Raw genomic sequence first — 25,772 nt, 5'->3', positions numbered from 1 at the left:
GGAAGGAAAAGTCCTAATTTGTGAGACCATAAGGATGATTAAACAAGATGCTATAATAGAAACCACCTAGCACATTCTCTGGATGAAAGAGCTAATGAGTCAAAGTGTATTGAATCTGAAACAGGAAAAGCTACCTCCCACAAAAAGTCACTTGCTCTGTCTATTAGTGCTTCAAATTCTTTTTAATTGAGCAAAATATTTTGCAAATAGAAGTAAGGTTTAAAATACATTGACTCAGTATCATATCTTGCTAGATTTTTATCTTCTTTCTCCCTTAGATTCATTCAGTATACTCTGCCTACTCCTTTCCCAGTCCCCACCCCACCAACTGCATTAATTCCTGTCCAAAATTGACTTTCTCCAAGTCTGTCCTCCTCTTCCTAATTTCAATTCTCCTTATCTTCAAGTCAAGTTTCTCAAGAAACCAATCTATCCCTAATGTTTATGCAACTGCTTACCTCAATCTTTCCTCAGCCTTCACTTACTGCCTTTAAAACTTCACAAAGGGCACAAGATTAAGTCAGGAAATAAGGAAGAAGTGGGCTCTGGTTATTGGCTAGATAATCAGATCTTGCCACTGAGACATTCATTGTCCAACCACTGTGGTCCCCTGAGACCTACTACTCGGTAAGATGCTAGGAACAAGGATCTCTCTTCTGAGGATTACTCTTACTGCTTGTGGTCTTGTTCCCTCAAAATGTGGCTGATCGCACTCTGTGTTGAAAACCCTTAAAGATCAAGGGATCTTCAAGACCAAAATGACTTTCATATAAAGCTGTACTCCCAAAAGTCTCTATTTACCTAGAATACAGTATGAGTGGGTCTCTTTGGAGTTATAAGCAATGGTACTACAGAGATACCCCACATCCTTCCTCTAAACACATAAGTATAGCTCCCTGCCATCCAGACAGTTTCTCCAAGCATCCAACTCACATAGAAGTAGTCCCCCCTTATCTATGGTTTTTATTTTTGAGGTTTTACTTACCCACAGTAAACCATGGTCTGAAAATATTAAGTGGAAAATTCCACAAATAAGCAATTCCTAAGTTTTATATAACTTTTACTATTAGTCTATGTTATTACTAGTTATTGTTAAATCTCTTATTGTGTCTACTTTAAAAATTTGAACCTACCTTATAGGTATGTATGTATAGGAAATGCATAATATACATAGGGTTCACTACTCTCTTCTTTTTGTGGCATCCATTGGGGTCTTGGAACATTACCCATGGAGAAGGGAGATTTTATACTTGATAATGTAAGCACTGTTGTAGGTACTAAAGAAACACATACACACACACACTTTCTTAGGGCTTATATGTTAGTGTATGTGAGGGGTAAGTATTGATAGATAAACACATGTAAAATATATAGTAAGTCAAATGGTGGCAAATGCTGCATTTATTCTAAAACTTAGTAGCTTGACACAATATAACCATTAAATTATCGCAGAGTTTTTACTATCCAGGATTTGAGAGATTTACTATCCAGGTTTATCTTGGTGATTCTGAGTCAGACTTTCTCAACATATATTAGTAAGATGTTCTAGGTCATAAAAGACAGTGTGGCTACTGCTTTGCTTTCTCTAGTATTACGTACCTTAGTGAAACAGCCATTGTGTTGGAGGACTCTAGCAGGCCTGTAGAAATCCACATGGAAAGCAACCAAGGCCTTCTATTGACAGCCAGCACCCATTTGCAATCATTTGAGTGAGCAATCCTGCAGCAAGAACCTCCAGATCCAGGCAAGGCTTCAGATGACTGCAGATCTGCCTGACATCTTAACTGCAACTTTATGAAAGCCTCCAAACTAAGTGGTGAGGGGAAAATCAAGCAGAGGGGAAGATATAGGGAATTCCCATTTGCGTATGATGTGAAGCAGACTTGGGGGAGAGGGATTTTGGGAGATGAATGGATTAAAGACTCAAATATATTAGACCTCACTGGTTATTAAGTTTCTATATGAGAAGAAACCTAAAGAACATAAAGGAGTAAACCAAACAGCTCTCTGGGAAAGCATGCTCCCGTAGTGGAACCAGTAAGTGCTAAAGCCCAAATGAGAGGTGGGTCTGACTTATTTTAAGAAAAGCAAAAAGGTCCAGTGTGAAGCAGCAGGCTGAGCAAGGGGAATAGCTAGAGAGGTCACTGCTGCCCAGCCCCATAGACAAGTGGGTCCCACAGTTGCATTTATATCGCCTGAGGGTATGTTGAACTGGGGGCTTAGGACCCCATTCCTGAAGCATCTGATTTGGTAGGTTTGTAGGCCCAGGAATTTGTACTTCTAATAATTTTCCAGGTGACACTATTCCTGGGATGGGAATATACTTTGAGATTTAGTGCTTAGGTCACAGGAGGTGGGCGGATGAGTCCCCGTAACAACTTTGTTTTTTCCCTCTTATTTAAGTGCGATAAGAACATTTAAATAAAGCAAAGGAGGGACATACATGATCTAAGCTGCATTTTCAAAGCAAACTTCTGGGTATTGTTGAGAATAGACTGTGATAGGGTAAGGGCCATAACAGGGAGCGAGTTTATAGAAGCAAAAGATACTGATGGGATGACCCACACAGCCGTGAAAGGAAAGATTAAGAACTGGTTTAATTCGGGCTAGAGCTGTGGCTGAGGTGGTAGAGTGCCTGCTTTGCCTCGAGTTCAAACCCCAGCCCTACTAAAAAAAAACAAAAAACCAAAAAAAATAGAATTAGTCTAATTCGATATACATTTTAAATGTAAAGCTAACAGGATTAACGAATATTTTGGATATGCCATATGAGAGAAACAGAGGAGACAAGGATTGAGCTTTTCATCATCTCCACAACACTGAATCGACAGAAATTAAAACCTGATTATGCATATTTTCAACTTTATGCAAAAAAGAATTTTTCACCCTCCATATTCTCCACTATGACTATTTGGGTATTTCCTGCTTGCCTCAACTTAAGAAAGCCATGCTAACCCACCCTCAGGCCAAAATCTTTAGCAAAGATAAAACTTTCCAGCCCAAAGAAAATTCTCATAATAACTACAAAATAGTGAAAGCAAACACAGAAGATAACTGAATGAAAAGATGATTTTAATGATTTAGATACTATGGATTTTCATATATTTTCCTCTCCACAGAGATTTTGCACTAATGTTTTGTTGGTTTTTAATCGCAATCTAAGTATGATCATAGAATTGCTATCATTTATGATTACCAAAGCTCAGAAGAAAAAAAGAAAGAACAGGAGAGAGGGGGGACAGAAAATCTAATAGATAGTCTAGAACGAGGCCTGAATTAGGAAACAGGACACCTGAATTGTGTTTTTATCTCTTAAGTGTAGGACCTGATTTTTCACCTAACGCCTAAGGTCCCTTTTAAATATCAATACTGTAATTCTACATAGCCATTATATTCATGAAAATTGATTCTTTAGAAGCTTTTTCCTTTATGCCCAGTAAATATTTGCATCTTTAATTTAAAAACTGAATCATGCTTTTTATAGTCAAGTGGGCCTCTAAAGAATATCTAGGGCAACCCTCTTATTTCACAGATGGGGAAACTTTCTTTGAAAACTCCTCTAAAATTGTCTAGAGGACTCATGAAAGATGATACTAAGTGAGCTATTGAAAAAAAAAAAAGGAAAAGATCAGTTTAACAGAACATATTTAGTAGGCCTTTATATAATAATTTTAAAGGTTTCTTACTTTAAATTTTATAGATGTCTATGAGTAATTCAGACTATCTGTGCTTAACTATTTCTGTATTTTGATCTAGAACTGAGTTAAAAATGAATCATTCACATGCACTCACATGTTTTATTGAAAAGCCAACCCTAGGGTTTACAGGCGTTAGGCATTAGAGTAATTTTTCCCCCAATGCCGACATCATACCAATAGAACATTTTGAGGGTTTTTACTATTAGGTACTAATTTTTCAACAGATAAAGGTTTGGTTTTGCCTTTAAAGAGAGGTATTGCTTTGTGAATAGTATTGGATTTTCACATCAGGGTTTTGCTACTATATTTCAAAATTTCGATTTTCTAGTATAGCAAAGTTGTTCTTTCCTACTATACCAGAGAGAGCCTTAAAATTGTCCACCTACACTAGAATTACCTGGACACATGCCATACTCTCCTAATGCCTACCTCAAGCGTGCCTGTTCCTTCCTGACTCTTGTCACTCTGGGGCCATCAAAGGCAGTTTTAGGAAATTATTTCACCTACAGGGATCACCCAGCCTGAGAAAAGTTACACAGAAAACCAGAGTACTGAATTCTCCCTGGGCAAAAATGTTAGCAGATGCACTTGAATCATTTCTCAATTCTCCATCCAGAAAATTCCCCACTGGCCCTTAACAATCTTTGCTGCTGTCAGGAGGAAAGTAAACACATGGTTTGTGAGGAAGGAGTAGAAGGACAAAAGGCTGGCTCTAGAATGTGGGGCAAAGGTGGGGTGATTTTGCTGAGTGCTTAGCAAACTTGCAAATTGCTCCTCTTGGGGGACCTTCTCATTCTCTCCATCTAAAGTAGCCACTTTGGTGAATGCTGACAGTGTTGATTTCTGTACCTAGTCCCAGCCCTACACCAATCAGAATGTGTGTGGTAATTAGATGCACTGCATCTTTGGAGCACCATTTCTTTTATCTGTCTTTTTTTAATTTAAAAACAACCCTAAACTTACAGCAATTTGCAAATACAATTTAAAGAAAGGTTTTTTTGAGAGTGAGTTGACAATCTGATGTCCCTCGCTCTCTAATATTTTACTGAGCATTTTCTACAAACATGAGATTCTTCCTACATAAACACATTAAAAAAGATCAAAATCAGAATATGACCAGCAATCCATTACTACCACCTATTTTCTGACTTCATTTAAGTTTCACCAATTGTCCCAATGATGCCATTTTTAACAAAAAGTTCTAGTGTAAAACCAAATGTTCCATTTTGCTGTCATGTCCCTTTGTCTCCTCTAGTCCAGAAGAGTTCCTCTGCCTTAATTTGACTTTAGAATTATTGACAATTTTGAAAATTGTAAGCCAGTTATATTGTAGAATGTTTCTATTTTGAATTTGTCTGGTGCTTTTCCATGATTGATTTCAACCTATGTATGCATCTTTGCATTCCTGCAGTATGCTATGAGGTGTGTATGATTTCAATGTTTCTCATTAAGATAGTGCTCATTTTGATCATTTGATTAGGTGATGCCTGAAAGACTCCTCAACTGGGCATTTGCTCTTTTCTTTGTAATTGATGAAGACATGTAACTTCATAAATGTCCTGTAAGTCATCAAGCTTTCTATTTATTTATATTATCATATATTCATGGTTTCCTATTCTACTCAATGAATTGTAACAATGCCATAACCTGGCATCTTCCATTTCTTCAAGAAGTTTTGATTTCTTTTAGGTAAAGAATAGTTTTTAGAAGCCAGATCTGGGTGATAAATTTGTGGGTCACTATCACTGATCTTGATAGTTGATAATGGAACCAGATCATGAGATCAAGCCTTCTCCATGACTTCCTCTAATTGATAGAGTGTTCTTCCTGTGGACCTTCATTACAGCCATGACCAACACAGAAAGTTGTCCCATTTTTGGTTAAACCTTCCAGAGAACAACTGAGAGTAGTAGTATATGAGAATGAGAGAGAACACCAAAATCTTTGTGAGGCTTACGGGTTTCAAGACATCTTCATTCTGCCATGTTGTCAAATTTTGCTTGTTCATTGTATAATACCAAATTTAAAAATTAGCAAAGAGTTAATACACATGCATAGATATAACCTGGAATTGTTATCTATTCTTTTTTTGCAAATATTAAAGTACACATGAGTCAAAGGTCACTTTTTATATTGGCAAGGTCCATTGTGATGTGGAAGTCATTTTTGCTAATTCTTCTCATTGGTTACTTTGCTGGGTGGATGATTCTCTGGACTAGTCACCACAACTGCTATCTTTTTCTGTGCAGAGATCTACAGGGAGGAGTTTAGGAAGGAACCACTGTTTGCCTTTCCAGATCATTCTCTAGCCTTCTTTTTGTCTTGAGACTTTCTTGTAGAGGCTACATTGACCAGAACTTTGGATTGTTTAACCAATGTTTTTCAATTTTTTTTTTATTGTCATGCTCCCTAAGAAGGCTTTTTTAGATGTCTTTGTTCCTAATTGTCTCCCCAACAGTAATATTTTAGCATGATAAAATACCATAAATGTTTATGTACTTTGGTCTTTTGGAGGGACCATTGTAATACCTGTTTTTGTTTTTGTTTTTTTTTTTTGTCTTTCCCCATTGGAAAGTCTTTGCAGAAGATTGGATGGTGGGGGTGGGGAAACATTAAGAGTGTTATTTTCCTCAACTCTGGAGCAGACAGCAATAACTATCTTCCTCAAGACCTAGAACTTGCAGGTGGCCTGCTCCACCTCTAGCTATTGCTTGGTTTTGGTTAATGACTTCTCAAGACTGAGAGAGGTAATATCTCCCCTCCATTGCCAGTCCTGAGGATCTTCACTGTTCTTTATGGATTTTGCCCACATCATTTAAAATTTTCCTGCATTAAATTTTTCATAATCTTTTGAATTTACCCCTGCTTCCCTCTGAGACATGAATCCTTAGCACCTTTTATGACTTAGCTTCTGTGTCTCATGGTCTCACTTCAAACACTTCTTTACTCATTTCTCTTCCCTTTCTGGAATCTTGTTCCTCCTTATTTCCTTACACAGCAGCACTGTTTTTCTCTTAAAATGTATCTTTGCAGTTCATCTCTTTCTTTCCCCCCTCTCTTTCACATTTTTATCATCATTGCAGGAATTTGTGTTTTGACATTAATCCACAGCATCTTTAGTTCTTATTTGCTTGAAGTTTCTTTCTTAGCTTTAAAAACACCCAACTAACCCTGGAAGGAAGTCTCTTGAAAATTCTTTTCATGTAAGTTTAGAAAAAGCAGACAATATCTGCTCCAGGAACAGCTCTATGAAGACATAATAAATCACCCTAAAACTTGTTGGCTTAAAATAATGACATTTATTTTGTCAATTTGTATGAAAGCTGGTCAGATCCCAGCAGAGATTTCTTGTCTCTGGTATATTCAACAGCAGCTGGGGTAGCTCAAAAATTAGGGGACAGAGTCATCTGGAGATTTCCTTACTTTCTTATCTGTGCCCTGGACAATTAGGGATTCTTGAGCATCTCTTTAGCTCAATGTTTTCTCTTCATATGATCTATCAGCCCAAGTGATCTCAGAGCTGTCTAACTTGTTAACACATTGACTCAGAGATCCCACAGTGCTTATTTCAAGAGAAAAAGATAGTTGAAATTCACAACATACTTTGTAACTTAGCCTCTAAAGTCATTTGGTGTCATTTTGACCACATTCTAATGGTTGATGTAGTTAACACATCCTTTCAGGTTCAAGGGGAGAGAATGTAGGCCATACTACTTGATAGAGAGTATCAAGGTCACATTGCAAAAATACAGGAAGCCATGTGGAACAGGATATATGTGGGTATAGCCATTTTTGGAAAACACAATCCATTCCAGTATTCACCACATATCCATATATAAGTATATAACTTAGCTTTTGAAACATTGAAGAATAATGTTCCAGAGGAAATACTAGAGACTACTAATGTAAAGGAAGCTAGAGATAGGAAGATATGAGTCTAGAAGTTCATATCAACTTGTGTAGTCACAGGGTTCAGGATTCAAGAGAGAGGATATATAGAGTGGGTAAAGCTCTGGAATCCTGTTTGTGCCAATTGACTTTAGGAAGTCTCTGGTCTCTGTCATCTGAAGGGTTTAATCTTCATGAAGTTGATGGTATGTTGTTCCTGTTCTGTTGGAAAGTTGAAGTTCAGTTACACCATCACAGACTCACCATTTGTGTCCTGTTTGAAGCCACTCTCCCACACAACTTGCTGACTCTAAATTCCATTGCTTTTGCTGAGAGGACAGTCATCCTCTGCTGTCTGTGCAGCTCTACTAAATCAAGTTTGAGCTTCAAGTCCTCAGTGGCACCAAGCATTATTCCAAGAGTTATTCTTCCTTTGTGTATGAAAATTTGCATTTTGGATGCATGCCATTAGAGAAGTAATAGGAAATTGGAGATTGTACTGCTGCCAACTCAGAGGAATAGTCAGAGGCATATATATATGCACATATATGAAACGGGCACTGTTATTTTTCTCTAAGAGACAGTTTTGATGATAGTTGAATACATAAGGGCACTAGATCCAAAGGATGAGGGATATAAAAGAAATGAGAACTCAAGTAAAAGGCAATCCCAGAATTGTCTCTGAAGCTCTCTTTGGAGACTATCTTCACATGCAATGGTTTCCTTGTAAGGTTCTGCTGAGTAAAGACCATGCCACATTGGAAAGGAGAGATTTATTAGCCCAGACCACAGGGCTGTCACTCTCGGGTTTAGAGCGAAGCAGCTTGGCTGAATTGGGAAGTGGGCTTTATAGGAAGGGCCAAGCCATGGGGGAGGGAGAGAGTTTCTGGTCTCTGATTATCTGCGATCACCTGATAGAACAGGTCGACCAACATGCCTGGCTAATTGAGTAATTGGAAGTTCCTGAGTTGTTTTGCAAGCTGAGAACCAATCAGGCAGGGAGAAACAAGTGGTCATAAATCAGGGGGTCTGGTTTCAGTGCTAGCCTTCCGCCCACCCCAAGAATACCAGGGATCTAACATTCCAGCCTTTTGTTGGTATTATGGATGCTGATCGATCTAGCTGCTTTGTGCTGAGTGGGGGCATCGTTAAGGGGGGTTTGGCTGGAATTTGGAAATTTCTGAGGTCCCCAGGAGCGGAGGCTGACAGTTTTTCCCAGGCTTCATTTGCAGACAAGGCCAGTTTTGGGGAGAAGGTTGTAGTAGCATCTGGTGGGAAGTCTGTCTGCTGAGTTCCCCTAGGTGATCCTGGAGGCATCTAGGATTAAAGAGCATTTTCCTGGTTTAAGGGTTTGTATTTCCATAACATCATTACATGTGCAGCTGTTTTTCTTTCTATAGTAGCCTCTATAACGGACCTAATAGATTGTATAACCAAGGGAAGGAAGCAGGGAAGTATTGTGCATGCTCCCAGAATGAGGTCCACTGCCCCCACCAGTGTTTTAAATCCACCTGTGGCAGGAAAACCATCCTCCAAACAAGCTATTAGGATCCCAGCTTTTCCAAGTCTGGATGGGGACATAGGAAAGCTTTGTCATTCCCTCAGTGATCTCCTTTATGGCTTTTCCTTCATAATCAATCTTCAGGCAGCAGATGCTCAGGTTAAATTTTCCACAAACTCCTCCCTCAGAGGCTAGCAAATAGTCCAAAGCCAAGTGGTTTTGATAGATAGCATTGTGCATCTTAGTGCCTTGTTTTGCCAGAAAATTGAGGGTTTGCAGTCTCATTAGTAATAATTTCAACAGCAGCCTTCAGCTTGATGATTCGGTTGAACATATATATAGGGGTGAGGTAGCCCCGAGACCCATCCTCTACCCAGGTGGCAGGACCACAGTACCAGATGATTTGCTCAGGAGGCCATCATCATCATTCCAAGTGCCTATTTGTAAGGTTCCCCATTTTTTTAACTTAATCTTTGTTCATATATGGGGACTCCCAGATTTTCAGCTTGTCCAAGGGGGAGCAAGAAGAATGATGGTCTGATGGAGTCCAGAACACAAGACCCAAACCAGTTTCTAGGCAACACTGTATAGGCTTGCCTTCCATAGATCCAATACAGCCCCCTGGGAGCCTGCTAGTTTATATCTGCAGTAAGATTGTCCCATGCTGTTTTGAGATTAGAAAAGTTAGCCAATGGGTGAGGCTGGGGTTCTGTATGGTTTGGGGTACCCCACCACTGAGTCTTTTGGGCTGTGGCATTATAAAACTTCTGTCCTAGACAAGTTAGGTCCCCCACTAGGGTGGAGAATTGTTTTCCATGGCAGGAGATACAGTAATTCCCAATAATGGAAGTTTTAAGGAGCTAGACACCAGTCCTGTGTCATGGGAAGCACTTTCATTGAAAGGCACTTGCCTCCCAGGGCCAGTGGTCTCCCATGTTGGCTCCCCCACACACAAAGCACAAAGTGACATTTAATGTCTGGGCTATAGATTCGGCCAGTGTGAGAAACAAGTTTTTAGTTATAACAGAGATGGGGAATTTATCTGGCATTTCCTCATAAAAGGAGTGGAAGACCTGGTATGGGGAACTCTTATGGGTAACAGTTATTAACTTAAGGTGTAGCAGAGTCCCAGGGTGGAAGCCTTGGCCATCTATCCTTATGCTAATTATCTGTCCCTGTGTCCAATCAGATGGCTTAAGTACAGTGAAATTTACAGGGTTACAGGTGTCTTGACTGCAGCTAGGGGTAGTGGTGCCCTTTTGAAGGAGGGCTAACTGTGTAGCCCCGTGCCATGTGGCCCATGAAACACAACTCCAATAAGGGCAAAAATGATAAACCTCATTATTACACAGCCAGAAGTTGTCTCCCCAGCACATATATTTTTCATTTGATGTATAAGTCCTTTCCCAACCCAGGCCCCCACACCCACAGCCTGTACCTCCAATAGCTTGTCTATGGCCACACATGCAATAAACAATAATGACACTGGTTTTTCAGGATCAAACACCTGGGTTCAAGTAACAATGTTCCCAGCGAGGTGGCCACTCCTGAGTTCTAACCACTGCTCCACAGGGCGATAAGCGGGGTTGAAGCAGGTAAGTTGATTATCATGGGAGCACACCTGATAGATTGTGTGATTTTTGAGTGCATGACCCAATAACAGAGCCTGCACAGGAATAGTAAGTGTGGAACAGTAAAGTCTTAGTAACAATACTTCCTGCCCTTGCAATGCGCATGCATGGGTCATGGGAGGAGGATTTCTGGGCTGTGAAGGGAAAGCAGATCGAGAGCCAGATGAGGACTAAGAACTTATGTAGGAGTGGAAAAAGGAGAGAGTTTGCAGGAGAGGTGTAGCTGCGTGGGGCCCAGGGGTACACAAGAGTACTCATCCTTTGCTGTAGTGGAAGAGTCTAAAGTTGGTGGGCAATGTTTTATCCTTAAAAGGTGCTGCCACTGGGGAGGTCCCATTGAGCTTGACAGTGGTGGGCATTGTGAGGATGACCAGATGAGGGCCAGTCCAGTGAGGTCCCAGCATAGAGGGTCAAAGATCCTTGAGGAGAACAAGATCCCCTGGTTTAACAGAAGTTGTTACAGGGACCCCTGAAAGGTGGGGCAGGATCTGGTCTGCCTGTTCTCTGAGAAGTTCCCAGAGGCGGTTAAAGTAAGGCAGATAAAAAGGTGTCTGCTAAAGACTGTATATTTTTTTGGGATCCAGATTCTGTGAAATCCTGTAACTCCCAAGAAAGCTTTAAGCTGCTTTTATGGTATAGGGGAGCGAGAAAAGGAGGATTGGGTTGATGCACTCATAACTCAGGGAGTGAGTCTGTCCCTTTAAGAACACACTCAGGTAGGTGACATGAGGGAGACATAATTGAGCCTTCTTCTTAGAGACTTTGTATTCCCAGAGGCCAGAAAGTTTTAAAAAGGACTCAGTTGTCCTGCAGATAAGGGGCTCTGTGGCTCTGCATTGAAGAAGTGTGGCCTCTGGTTAGTGCCAATCTAATAAGTCTCTGCTTAGGGCCTGTCCACAAAGATGAGGGCTGTCTTTAAATTCTTGTGACAAAACTGTCTAGGTTAGTTGCTGTGAAGCATTTGTGGGACCTTTAAACAAATAAAGGCTGACTGTCAGAATGCAGGTTAAACATAGCACTTTTGGATAAAAGAGAGCTTTAGCTCATTATTTTACATAAACTGACACTTTTAACTCTGTAAAAGTCTGTACCATATTTAGAGAAAGTATAGACACAGAACACAGTTATAAGGTGGTCATTTACAAGACCTGAGCAGATATGTAAATGAACTCTGATTTAGTAGTACTTAAAGCTTGACAAGATCAACAGAAAACACAAGTCCTATAACAGTTTTTTGTAGAGCAGAATAATATTAACATAGCCTTATTATTTTATAGACATAGAGAATTAGATTTTAGTTTGACATGACCTCAAAAATCTTTTAGGCAACTCTTAGATTAGTCAATTTTAACTTTACCACACACTGAAGCTTTTATTATACACTTTTAAAACTTACTCAGACCTTCATACAACATACTAAACCCTTTCATGGTTTGTCCTTATCCCTCCTCTCCATATTTGAAACAATCTTTAGGACAAACCCTTCTTTACAAAATCTTTTCTCATCAAAAAACCATTCCTTTTTCCTTCAACTTCTCAAAAATACATTCAATACCTACCTATATCCTTTCCAGTTGTTTACTTCATAACTTGTATTTTAAAATTAACTTTTATAAGAATTTTAATTTGAATAAAACTTGTCTTTTCTTTTTTGGCTGGTGGAGGAGACCATCCACCCCCACCATGGAGATCTGTGAAGGATAAAGCTTACCTGAGAAGTCAGGTAGCACCAAGTAGGTGATTGAGGCCTACCTGCTACTTGGATGGTTACCCTGGGCTCCTCTGAGATGATCTTGAAGGGAGCCAAGGTCCCAGGGCTGCGTCAGTCTTCTGCCGCCAAGCCCAAGAGATCTGTGAGGCCTTCACTCTGTTAAGAATGGGATTGGGAGACTGACCTACCTTGCAGAGACAAAAAGGGGCAGTCGTCCTCCAGTGTCCATTCTGGCCACATTGTAGATAGAGTCCTGGCAGTGGGCAAGGTAAAGGGCAGTCTTTTGCCCAGTGTCCTGTCTGGTTGCACTTGAAGCAGGCCCCTGGAGGTGTGCATTGTTGTCAGGCCTGTCTCAAAGTTGGAGGAGGTGGTCTCAGGGCAGCTGTCAAGAGCTGGGCCTTTCTCTGGTCTCAAGCCTCATCTCGGTTATTAAATACCTTAAATGTCATTTTCACAAGATCTCCCTGGGGGGTTTGAGGGCCACCCTCTTCCTGTTTAAGTTTTTTGTTTTTTGAATATCAGGGAAGGATTGGGAAATAAAATGAGAGTTGAGAATAATTGAGTTAGGTATTTAAATTCTTTAATATAGGAGGCTGAGTCATTAGAGAAGGAGCCAAGTAGCAGGTGGGGAGGAGAGAGTTGAGGGTGTAGCAGGGGCTGAGAGCAAGACTGTCAGTGTTGGTTCCTGAGGAGCCAATGGCTCAAGGTCAATTGTAACTATTGTGGAAGGGGAATAGGGTGGCAGATGTTTGGGAGAGCCAGTAGGGGTGGAAGAAGGGGGGGTCTGAGTTATGGGAGGATAAAGTAGGAGAAGAGATTGATGTAGAGGACTGGCAGGAAGAGTTCAGATGTGGGCATACAGAGCCCATGAGGTCACAAGTAAGAGAGTTCAGTGGGAGGGAGAGACCCAGAGTTTGAAGGGGTTTTGTTGCTGGCAAGAGGATTTGAACAGCATTACAAGATTGGAGCAGGGAGGGTTGAGAGCAGAGAGAAAGGAAAGCTTGGATGAATGGAATTTCGGATTACTTGCCATTGAAATGGCAGAAATTGTCAAGACCTAGGAATGTGTGAAAATCAGTCGCTTAGGTTTTATATCATCTTGGAGACCAAGGGGGAGGGTGCGGAGAAGGCATTCCAGTAGATGCATCTAATGTAGAGTGGGAGGTCCCCATAATGTAGAGAAAAAAGGAGAGAGAGAGAAAGTGAGAGAGAGAGCGAGCGAGGCAGGTGACTTGGTGAGTTTATCCTGCAGGCCAATATAGATCTAGGTCAAGATCTAGCCTCCCTTATGTGACTCAGTCACGGACAGCAGAATCATCTGGTTGCCATTTGGTCAAAGTAAGCTGGAGGGGCTGTTGAGCTCTCACCCTAGGCAAAGGAAAGGAAAACAGAGGAAGAGCAGGAGAGAGGGAGAGAGAGTGGGAGTGTCACCTGGATGGGTTCCCAAGGGCAGGCGTCCCCAGCCTGGGTTGCCGTCCAGCAGGAAATGTCCTAACCGGTTAGCCAGGCTTCCCCATGCTAAGCAGTGGGTGCCCCAGTGGGCAGGAGAGGCATACCTGGTAGCTACAACTTCAGGACCAGGCAGAGCAGGTAGCCCCAACAGGAGGGTGACACTTACCGAGTCTGAGGAGTAGGTCAGGAGGAGAGCAGTGGTAGAGAAAGGCTAATGATGGATGGGAAAGCCAACAAGGCAGTAAGTTCCGAAATCCACATTCTGGAGGCACGTGGGGTCAATTCAGCAGTCTGGGTTCAGGAGAGGGCAGGACACAAAAGCCAAGGGACCAGCCCTGGTCTGGAGCATCCTGCTAACCTTTCCTGGGTTTTGGCACCAGATGTAAGGTACTGCCGAATAAAGTCCATGCCACGTGTGGAAAGGAAAGATTTATTAGCCCAGACCACAGGGCTGTCATTCTCTGGTTCAGAGTGAAGCAGCTTGGCTGATTTGGGTAGTGGGCTTTATAGGAGGGGCCAAGCCATGGGGGAGGGAGAGAGCTTCTGGTTTCTGATTATCTACGATCACCTGATGGAACAGGTCGACATGCCTGGCTAGTTGAGTAACTGAAAGTTCCTGAGTTGTTTTGCAAGCTGAGAACCAATCAGGCAGGGAGAAACAAGTGGTCATAAATCAGGGGTTTGGTTTCGGTGCTAACCTTCTGCCCACCCCAAGAATGCCAGGGACCTAACATTACTCAGTAGGCACTTACTGATGGTGGTCACAACAGATCTCAGCCTGGCCAAAGCCCTGAAATGATGACCATATGAAATTGCAAGTATCAATCTAAGCATATTTTTAAATCAATAATTTTAAAATGTTCAGGGTGTTACTGATATGCAGTGAGGTATGAGAACCACAAGCAACCTGCCTCACAGCTCAAATCTCTGATTCAAGTATAGAAAAGCCATTGCAAACATGCATTTATAAAGTCCAGATGATGTTGGATCATAGAATTAAACAATTGTATCAAGACTAGGTCTCTCTCCTCATCTCTGTGCTCTGCCTCCCTCTGTGTTGGTTCTACTTCAGATATTTTCCTTCTCTGGGGCAAGGGTAGCCACAAACCATCATCTCATCAACTTCAACAAAAGTGATGTATATCGTTCTCAAAAACTCCAATAAAAGATCTGAATTTGAGCTTTGTTGTCTTTGATTAACCAGGCTTAGTCAAATGTCTACTCCTGAACTGTGAGTAGGGGCATGCAATGCTCTGTCTAGGCCTGTGTCCCATGGCAAATCTGGGACTTGGAAGAGGGATAAAGAGTTAGATAGGGTCAACTCTATTTGAAAGTCATTGTTAGTGACAGCTGTGTGTCTCCTCAGAGTAAAACAAGAGAACTATCACAGGAAAAATGGGCAGTTCATATTCTATTATAGTCTATTATCAGTAAATACTAGCTAGTGATTGAATTCTTGTGTCTTGTGGCTTTTAAAGATAGAATAAAAGAGTTAAGAGAATATGATGTTATGTCTAAGAATACAGTTTGTTATCTACCCCTCCCCCATTGCACTCTTGCTTCATTCTTATGAAAGATCAAAGGGAATTTTCAGGGAAACACTGAAACTACTCAAAAATCTCACTTTGAAGATTAGAGGTGTGGAGAGAAAGGACAGAAAATGCATACCCAGTCAGAGATAAATGCAAAGAGTTGCAAAGAAACATTTGCAAGTGAAAACAAATGAAGCAAGGATATATAAAATGAAAATCAGTGTGGTGGGAGAAGTAAGAAAACACCTGAGGTGGAAAAAAGACAAAACAAAAGAGAAGCAGCTCTTGACTAGTGACTGGGGTGAGTTTATAGGAAATGAACTAGAAGAAAGGGATTCTGTGTATAAGAAAAATAGGACTTACTGGACTAAATAGTACTGTTGACCTAAAAGAGAGTGCATTGGAAGGCAATGTGGAATTGGACTTTTAAGATTTGTTTGTTCACTTTTTAGAATGTCATTCTATATTTCTAAGCTGTTTGACAGTGGGTAAAAGGAATGCCAAAAGTACTGTGTATGAGTGACTTCATTTTCAATGGCAGCTCCAGGCAAAGGGGAAATTTGAGCTTCTGTTTACTCAGAAATTTTTTGGTTGGTGTGGTAATCTTGTCTTTAGAAGCCAGAAATTTATAAATTGGCAGCCACACAGAATTGTTTCCCTCCTGGTATTCAAGTGCTGTGGGATTTCCTTGTCTACAGCCCCTTAAATTAGAGGATAGTGGACCTCAGTGTCTGCTAATAACTTTACATGTTTCAATAACTAGTGCCCTTTGGGGATGCTTTGCAGGTCATAGCTTCCTCTGGATGCACATTAGGAAATGGATCTTAAAGGTAATATATACAGCCAGTTTATGGGTTTAATACCTGATTTTGATAGTGAGAATCAGATATCTATCTTAGGAGACTGAATCCTGAGGTTTTTCTTTTCTACTTTTTCATTGACACTGCACAATGTTGGACTTCCAAATACTAAGTTTGATATGGACAGGTTTGAAGCAGTTTAGCTTCATTGACCATAAACTTAGGAATTAGTGAAATGTGACCAAAATATCAAATCTCTCAACTACTAAAAGATGCCTTCAGGGGTTTTTGGAATGCAAGTAGGGTGTTTAATGGGATAGGGAATGCAAAGCAAATAAAGCCCTAAAATGAAAGTGATGATTTCACATAGAATGCTATGCCCAGAAATTTAATTAAATTCTAATTAAAATATAATTCTGCATAAAATTTAATTATATGACAGTAAGTACTTTCACACAATTAGTTAGAAAAGTTTTCCTGGTCCAAAGTCAATTGGAGAATGTCATGATAGAAAAGGCACAGGCTACAGTGGCAGCCATACCTGGGTTTGAACCCCAGCTGTACTTCTTACCAGCTAAGTCTCTCTAACCCTGTTTTCTCATCTGTAAAACAGGAATAATAATCCTTACTTTCCAGAATTTGGTCAAGGATTAGAAGTAAACACAGAGAAGAACAAGCATAATGCCTGATATGTAAAATGTATTAGGTATTAAAATGGTATCTATTATCACTATTTTTATTATTAGCATTACTTCTTCTGAATAAGAGATGTGCATTTTCCCTCTCTTCTACACAGGAGTAATTCCAGAGAACAAATGCTTTTTATAAATACCCTTTGTTCAGGGTTAAAAACTGACTCAATCCAGCAAAATTATATCGTAGTATGAAGGAAGTCTTGCTATTTCCCAGAAAAAAATTATGGTCAAAGTGTTATTTCTCTGCTATGTATGTTGTTTCCCTAAAATATTACTGACATTTCTTTCCTTTGTATAACCATTCCTGACCATCTAACTGTTGTTCTCCCTTTAGTAAGCCTGCTATTGTTTTTCCAACAGGTGCCAGCTAAAAGACTTTTGTAAGCCCTTGTGAGTTAACAGTGAAGTTTCAGCCAAGAAAGGAAATAAAAATTCAGTTTCCTGAAAATTATAACACACATAAGTTTGGAATGTACTTGTTTGTTTGTGTCTTTCTTTTTTAGTTTATAGAACACTCTTTGCTCTTTATTTTGAAAAACTGTCAATTATTACTGGATGTTAGCCACTTTTTCATCTCCAGGGTAATGGATTTCTATTACAAAATTTCTACTATGGTCAAGAAAGACAGTGTGTTATAAAAAAGAAATAAGCTGGGTACAAATACAGCCATAAAATCTCATATATTTACCTCTAAAAGTGAAAGGGCTTATCGTATTCTACAGAAATGGCATTTTTAAATACTAGATACTCAGTAAATATTTGTAGGTGGTCAGATGAATGAATAAGTAAGTAAATAGATAGAATTTACTATGATTGCAATCATTTCTCTTAAATGAAGTATACTGTTTGTTTCCCTGGGTGGAAAATTAAATTAAATCATTGTTCAAAGAATTCTTTAGGGACTAAAAGCGTAGTTGATATGGTAATAAAACATTGCTCCCCAAAGGAGAATGTGATGGTTACGGTTACTTGAAGATCAGTCCCTTTCTTTTCTAGGATTAGTGGGCTTATGTGTAATTTAGGTTTTGAAGTCTTCCTCTTCTGAGATGAGGCATAACCCCCAGAATATGAGAACTGTGGTTATTAGACAGCTCAATCTGCCTTATAGCAATCTCTGTCCATTAGCAAAAACTTTCCAGGAGGTGAAGGGCATTTTAAGTCGGTGCAAAACAGCAATGAATTTGCAAGGGTATTTTCTGAATGCTGACAAGGAGATGGAATATCCAAATATGAACATCATATTAGGATAGTTAGACCAGGTTTGCATCCTCATTTGATCAGTGGGAATTTGAGTACATCATATACTTAATTGGAAGCTTTAATGGCCTTATCTTAAAAAGTAAGGCAAGGAGAGTATCCATTTCATGGTATTTTGGGCAAAGATGAAGTGAGATAATACATGTAAAGCGTTTGGCCCAGTGCTTAAGTAGTGTTACTATGTTTGACATCAAATGTTTAGATTTTTTCCTCATACTAAACAATTCTTAACTCTCTGGATACCTACTGGGTGTTCTACAATTTAATTCAGACTTGACACTATCTACTCACAGTCAGCATCAGACCCCATAAATTAAGGTCTCAGTTACAAGACTGGCCATCTGTACTTCTGATGGACTGACTGTGAAGTCAGAGGAATGGTTCCCACAGCCACCTGCTCAAGTTTAACAATATGCTAGAGTGACTCACTGCACTCATAGAAAATAGTTCACTTACTATTGTCCATTTATTATAAATGATAAATGAATTGCCGAATGAAGCAGTACATGTGGCAGGTCCCCAAATGTCTTAAGCTCAGGAGCTCTGTCCCTGTACAATTTGGAATATACCACCATCTTGGCATGTGAATGTATCCATCATCCCGGAAGCTCTCTGAACCATATTGTTTAGGATTTTTATAGCAGTTTGGGCATCAACCCCAGGCCCAAACTCCTGGGCTTCCAAAAGTCAGGTCTGGTCACTCAGCCCTATATGCCAAATAAATAGACATGGTAAAGGGCAATTCTAATTACAGGTGTCTTCCAGTAGTTAGATTGGTCAGGTGGGGCCTGGTTGACCATTATCTTTGTCCTTGTTCTTGGAAGATTCCAGAGAAGCTGCTGTCACTGTCATCACTCAAGGGGAGCAATCTGGTTTCCATGAGAGGTTTACTTCTGCTCCACAGTACAGCCTCATAATTATAAGTAATTGTCCTCATTTGAGTGGAGCCTGCAAGGTTCCACTGTTCATTAGGGGTAGTTTTGGTCCCTTCTCATAAAGATATTATCAATCAATTCTGTCCTTTCTTGATTCCAAGGTGGCTATAGAAGAGTGACTCAGAGTAAAGGATAACAGGTAAAAAAATAGAGACAGAGATGCCAAGATTCTCCTATTTTCACTTAATTCATGGGCCAAAATAAGGAGTCGGTCATTTTCAGAAAAAGGAGGATGCAAAAGGAAAAGGACAAAATGCATTAAAATTAACTCCATTCCTGCTGGGTTCTTCATACCCATGATTAATTAGATGGTAGACCATGATATCCCTGGAGTCTACTAGGCTCAGTATCCCCTCATACCCACCCCACTCTTTGTCCTTTGGTGAGGGGTAGGGGACAATTTCTACCTAATTTTTATTTAAGGACCCCAGTTTCCTCCCATTGTGGGCGTCTCCCTAGGCTGGCTGTGTCTTCTTGTTGCAAGACATACCATTTCTCCAGCTGCATTTGGTTAATTAGAACCAAGTCTCTAAATGCAGTACACACTCAAGGGGAGGGGAACTGGAGAGCTCCATCTCTTAAAAGGAGGAGTATCTAAGAATTAGTGGACATATTTTTAAAACCACAATAATCCCAAATAGCTTTCTAGTTTTCTGTTCCAAGACTTCCTCAGTCTTGGCCATAGTCCCTGTCCTTGGATTCTTTACATTTTCAAATGTTAAATCCTTTTACTGAATTAAGCTCAAAAGTCCCATCCAATACGGTCTGAGGTTTTGGAGTCAGTGAAAACATGGAGATATTGATGTTTTGTAGAAAGTGATGTCTTTGGTGGACAGGAGGTGGCTGAATGTTATCTTAATAGAGGATCAAGGAGATCACACCTCACATGGATTATCATCCCTCGGCAAGAAGTTCAGATGTGCAGTTTCCTAGGCTGAGTCATCTCCTCCTCTTTCTTTAGTTTACTCTGGAACAGGGGTCAGCACACTTCTGTAAAGGATCAAATAGGAAAGAGCAGAGCTTTGCCTCCACAGACCACATATGGTATCTGTTTGGTATGGTAGTTTTCATTTTTTATTATAATCCTTCAAAAATGTAAAATTCATTCTTAGCTTACAGGGTATATGCACAAAGACAAGCATTCAGGCTGTGGTTTGCAGACTACTACTCTAAAATATAATCAGGAATATATGCTCATTGTGTCCTTGAAAATATCTTAGATGTATTTCTCTGTACCAACCTACCACAATAAAAGTCTTCTTCCCATGTCTCTCAAATTTTCTAAAGAGATCTAATTTATCTTACTCTAGGTAAAGAGCTGGGAGTCTTCTTTTCAGGATAGGTACATTTTACATAGGATTTCTCTCATGCCTTCAGGGAGAGAGAAACAGTTTCAAAAATTAAGTCACTAAAATGACTAATGCGGTACTGTCAGAGAAGAATTATAGACCTGCAGGGTCATGGTCTCTCAGAAAACTCATTTTGCGTTTCTATCCAGCAAGTGAATAACAATAACCTTCTTCGATACATAGAGTGAAGAATGGATGGACAGCCAGTAAGTGTTCTTTGTTGTTTACTAAATATTGGCACCAAAAAAGTCTTTGCATGGAAATGGGAATTTTCATCAAATTTGGCCTTTAGCTAGGGGAATAACCCAGTCTCATATTTGGCTTTTATGTCTTCACTGTTTTCTCTAACATTAGCATGCTTTGTCAATGACACCAAATGCACACACACACATACCCCTACAGACACACATACAGACAGACACAAAGCATCCTGTGTCTTTATCAGCCACGAGAACCAATATCCTTACATGAGAATTCTTAAAAACAAAAATGTGGACATTTTAATTTTACCTGAGCATTTGAAAAAGTGTATTACCTAGCGTATGTGTTAGCAAAATAATATATTTACATATGATTAATTAATCCATACTAGAAAAGTCAAAGAAAGAAAAAGAAGCCAAGGGATGAAACTAAAAGCATCACATCACATTTTATGTTCCACAGCCCCAGTTAAGTCGTGACACATTCTTATTTTACTCCTGTGTCCAAGCCTACAGCACTCCAAAATTGTTAACTTGAGGTGTGATATGAAAACCATGCAGAGACTGGCAAACTCTTGCAAGAGTGGGAAGTTCTGACTATGAATCATTTAAAGGGTCAGTGAATCAGGTATATATCTCTGACTCATGATCATAATAACAGTGGTCTTAAGTCTTTAAGGTTTGCCCATATAGGACTCATTATTAATTATAATTAAAATTGACCAAAATCATAATTTAATTAGCTTTAGTAAGACAGATTTTAAAGGGTCATCTTTCATTTTGAATACATAATATTACTTCCTGTAATCATTTGTTCTTGTAAATTATTCTGATCATAAATTTATTAGCTAGTTGTTGAGAGAATTATCCACTTGCCATTCATTTGACTGCTTCAAGAAGCATATGCATATATTTGAATATTTGTCATATGACAGGAGAAACTTTTGATCTAACTTGACTTGTTTTTTGACTGACATTTGCAGTCACAGAATGGCATTTGTTACAATGGTATTATTTGGAGGTTATCATAAGAAAGCCTTATTTGGAGCCCTCGTGTTAAAAACTAAGGCCATTCTGACATTTCTAGAAGCTACAGATCTTCTGGGGGCCCATAAAACAGAGAAATTGGTTCTGCCAAGTCAGGATTATCTGACATTAGTTTTGAGAACTGGGAAAGGTAGAGTAATTTATTCTCCTAAGCAAGCTGCCAGGAAGATAGAAAGTTCTAAGAACCTTTCTCAAGCAGTGGCTAGAGAGTTGTTCTCCTGTGTTCGTTATTGATTGTGCTCTGTCATCCCTCCACCATTTCCCTGCTTTGTCTATTGTTCCCTGAAGCATCCACTGCCTCCTCAAGGGCTTCCTTCCATCTCTTTAGGTAAAAGGAGCTCTGCATATGAAATGACTGTCCCTACGGACCCATAAGCAGAATAACCCAATGTCCAGGAGCAGAGTTACTGCCATTTTGAGTAAGTGGCATCGTCTGCAGAGATTTCCACTTCCCTTGATCACGATCTACCATGAGATATATATATACATATAAATGACTAAACATATTTCTGTGGAGAGAAGACAGCTGGAATTCCTTTATAGTTACCAAAAAAAAGTATGTTAGATAAGTGGAGACTTCTGCAAATTGACCAGTTTGGCAGAGAGAACAAAGAATGTGCCAGAATGTTCCTCAGCTAGAGATTCATGTGTTGTTTCATGTCTATAACATTGTCCATACTGGCAATGCATAAATGTCTATGGCCTATTCTGCCATCAGGAGAAAAGAAACAGATTTTCCTGTTTCTTTTGATGTGGCTTCTGATATTTACACTGACTTGCTAAAATAGCATCATCAATGATTCTCAACAACTTTTTCCTAGTTCTCAAATCCATTGACTAATTTTCAGTCCAGTTCTTCAGTCTGTTGACTAATTGCCATTGAGAGTGTGGTTATTGGAACTGAGGCTTATTTAGCTCAGTGGTAAAGAACTGACCTACCTTGCACAAGACCCCGAGTTCAATGCCCAGTACTGAAAGAAAAAAAAAAAAAGTGTGGTATCAACTCAGGATGATTCACTGCAGCAGATATTTACCTGGCATAGGAAAGAAGATATGGAATGAACACACTTCAATAATACCCCCAAACAAACAGAAAAACAAGTAGAATTTTTATTTATCCAAACTGAATAAGACTCTAATAAGACACCTTTTGGAATATTCCTAATGGAAAATTTGGGGTAAATTCAAGACCAAGAGATCTTATCATTCCCTACTCAGTACAGTAATTACAGAATTATTGTTAAAGGTCAGAAGACTAGATAGTGTTATCAGTAGTCTTGGGAGGAGGGTCACAAGTTCACTGCTGAATAAAAATACTTTGCATCAAATTGAAAATGACAGCTGATTCCTAAAGTACAGCTTCATGGGGAAAAAAAAATCATGAGGATATTGAAGACGTAAGAGAACGAGAAATTGCAATAAATCTGAAAATCACAGAATGTATGTAGTTGTCCTTTTGCTGAGGCTGGCCCTGAGGGCTTACAATAGGATATATTCTTGTTTGTGACAGAAAGAGAACAAGATATTGGAAGCAACTGTCTCAGACCATTAGTCAAAATGTACAACCCAGACAAGGTCACAAAAGGAAAAAAGAATCTGACCAGGAATATCTGCAAGTAGCACATCCATACAAAAATGACTATCACATGTGCACTTTATTTTTTAAAAAAAATTTATAGCAATTTTTGAGGTATCACTTTAGAGGAAGTTTTACTGAGCTATTTTTCCTCCCCATGCTATGTGGCCTCTTTTTCTGATAAAATATCTCTGTTGCATATCTCATGGTCATCTTAAACCAACATGTAATCCTTTGTTCCCCAACTTCCAGCTTTCCCAGGCCATTAATTGGAGTGGCATTCACCTAGGTTAGCATTGTAGCATGGTGATTAACAGTTTGCACATGGCAGGCAAATGACCAGGCTTAAATCCTGTTTTCACTCCCTGATAGTTTTGGAACCTTTGGAGAGTTATGTAAACTAGAACATTATTTCTCTGGCTGTAAAATAGAATAATTGTTATATTTATCTGTGAAGTTGTTACGGATGCTAAGTGGGATAATTCAGAACTTTTCCAATAGAAGCTGATTTCATCTCTCATCCTTCACACTTCCATCCAATTACTCACCAAAACTAGCGATTCTCCCCCTGGGATATTTTCTCAATCCATCCTATTCTCTCTCCTCACTTGCCACCTTTTAATCTCAGATCTCTGTCTTTTTTCCTGTGGTGTATTTTAATCAATTCCAAGGGAGATGCTTGTGAAGGTCCTTCCTGACATACCTTGCTGAATGCATCCCCAGCAAGTAGCTAAGTGAGAAAGAACCCTTCTATGGCTCCCTACCACCTTCCTAACAAGAAGCCCTTTCTAATACTCCCACTTGTTCTTCACCTGGTTTGTCCTGCCTCTACTTCCTTTGTAATCAGTGCTTCAGCTGTGCTAACTTAATATCACTATCCAAGCTCCTCTCATCGCTGGGTCTTGTTTCCTACCCTATGAGTCACTCCCTATCCCCTAACTCATCCTCCTACATTTTTCTGAGTATCTCCCACTTAGGCCCATCTTGTGGTACTCACCATCATCATTTTGCCCCACTATCTCCTCTCAAGTCTTCAAAGATCTCAAGGTCTTTCCTACTTAAGAGCCAATTAACATGCTCTTCATTTTATCTGGACCACTCATCTATCTTGCCCTTTTTACCTCATTAAGTTCTGCTGATTAATTTCACTTTCTAAATGCCTTCGATGTGTCAGCTCAAATACCACTTCCACAGGGAAGCCCTCTCTGATGATCTTGTTAGGAGCCAAATTAGCAACCTTCATTTCTGTTCATTAGCACTTGACCTGATTGCAGATAATATGTTTGTGTGGTTATTTGGTGTAAGTTTTACTTCGATCAGGTCCCCTGAAGCACACCATGAGACAAGGATTCAAGGGCAAGCAGTGGATTTTGGAAGTGATTCCAGGAGGCACCTACAGGGGAGTAGTGAAATGAGATAGGGAAGTAAAGGAAACAAAAACAGGTGTATGGAAAAGCAGATTGTGCTGTGGGCTACAGGGACTCAGCTCTGCAGCCAGACTCTTGGAGAAAGTAGGATAGGCCTTGGTTATTCCACTGAAGCAGCATAAAAGCTGAATGAGGGCTTTTAATCCATCTCATCCCATCCATCATCGGTTGAGGGCTGCTTCTGGGTTTTTTCTCCCTCTCAGTTCAAAATCGAGAGGATAAGCATGCTCTAAAAGCTAGAACGAGACCTCAGAAACCACAGTCATGAGGAAAAGCCATGGGTGCACATAGAAACCAGAGGTGAGTGCCAAGAGTTTACAGTGGGGGTATAATAGCTTTGGCGACAACATCCCTCTGTCCCACTGGACGCAGCTCCTCAACTCATTTCCTCACTAGTTATCTCTCAAGCAATGCTGTCTGATAGAAATATACTGTGAGTCATAAGGGCATATGACATTTTAAACTTTTGAGAAGCTACTTTAAAAAATAAAAGATAGTGCCTACCTGTACTACCATCCCATGGGAAGAGAAGCAGGAGGATTAGGAGTTCAAGATCAGCCTAGTCACATTGTGAGACCCTGTCTCAAAAAAAAAAAAGTAAAAGAAATAGGAGAAATTAATTTTAACTCTATATTTTCTTTAACCCAATATATCTAAAATATCATTTCAATGCGTAATTAATATAAAAGTTGTTGAGATATTTTATATTTCTGTATTGTCTTTTGTATCTGTTGTGGATTTTACATTTACCACATATCTCAATTTGGACTGGCCACATTTTGAGTGCCTGCTAGACATATGTGACCAGTGGCTATCACCGTGGGCAACACAGCTCAAAGGACAATTTGGTAAAAACTGGATGCCCAGCAAATTTTTCTCCATGACAAAAGTCTCAACTGAGGCACCGCCTCCTCTGAGGGAGTTTCACTGAGCCCGCAGGACTGGAATTAGATATTCTTACTATGAGCACCCTGCTTCCTCCTGCAGGGTGTTTGGTGTTCTTCAGTGGGGTTATATGTCCACTCATCCAGCATGCTTCCAAAGGAGATGGGTTCCCACCCTATGTTTATAGC

General features: G+C 39.9%; 2 protein-coding genes across 17 annotated transcripts in view; one reads left to right on the top strand and one right to left on the bottom strand.

The window, feature by feature from the left end:
• Positions 1–14,366, bottom strand: part of LOC141423357 (uncharacterized) — a 52,928-nt gene extending 38,562 nt beyond the window's left edge. For 2 of the 8 annotated variants that reach the window (XM_074074296.1, XM_074074298.1), the window contains exons 1-3: positions 14,048–14,365; positions 12,430–12,585; positions 1,600–8,903 (exon numbers count right to left, since the gene is read on the bottom strand). The gene's annotated coding sequence lies outside the window, so the exon portion shown is untranslated. Of the gene's footprint in view, positions 1–1,599; positions 8,904–12,429; positions 12,586–12,617; positions 12,777–14,047 lie in introns of all 8 variants that reach the window. The other 6 variants (XM_074074301.1, XM_074074300.1, XM_074074297.1 and 3 more) reach the window with 6 other exon arrangements.
• Macrod2 (mono-ADP ribosylhydrolase 2) overlaps positions 1–25,772 on the top strand; it is a 2,131,419-nt gene that overhangs the window by 1,940,416 nt on the left and 165,231 nt on the right. The gene's annotated exons all lie outside the window — the stretch shown is intronic.

The sequence above is a fragment of the Castor canadensis genome, chromosome 5 (genome assembly GCF_047511655.1).
Source record: "Castor canadensis chromosome 5, mCasCan1.hap1v2, whole genome shotgun sequence".
NCBI lineage: Eukaryota > Metazoa > Chordata > Mammalia > Rodentia > Castoridae > Castor > Castor canadensis.
Note: the sequence above shows the minus strand (reverse complement) of the source record. Positions and strands in the feature narration are given on the sequence as shown.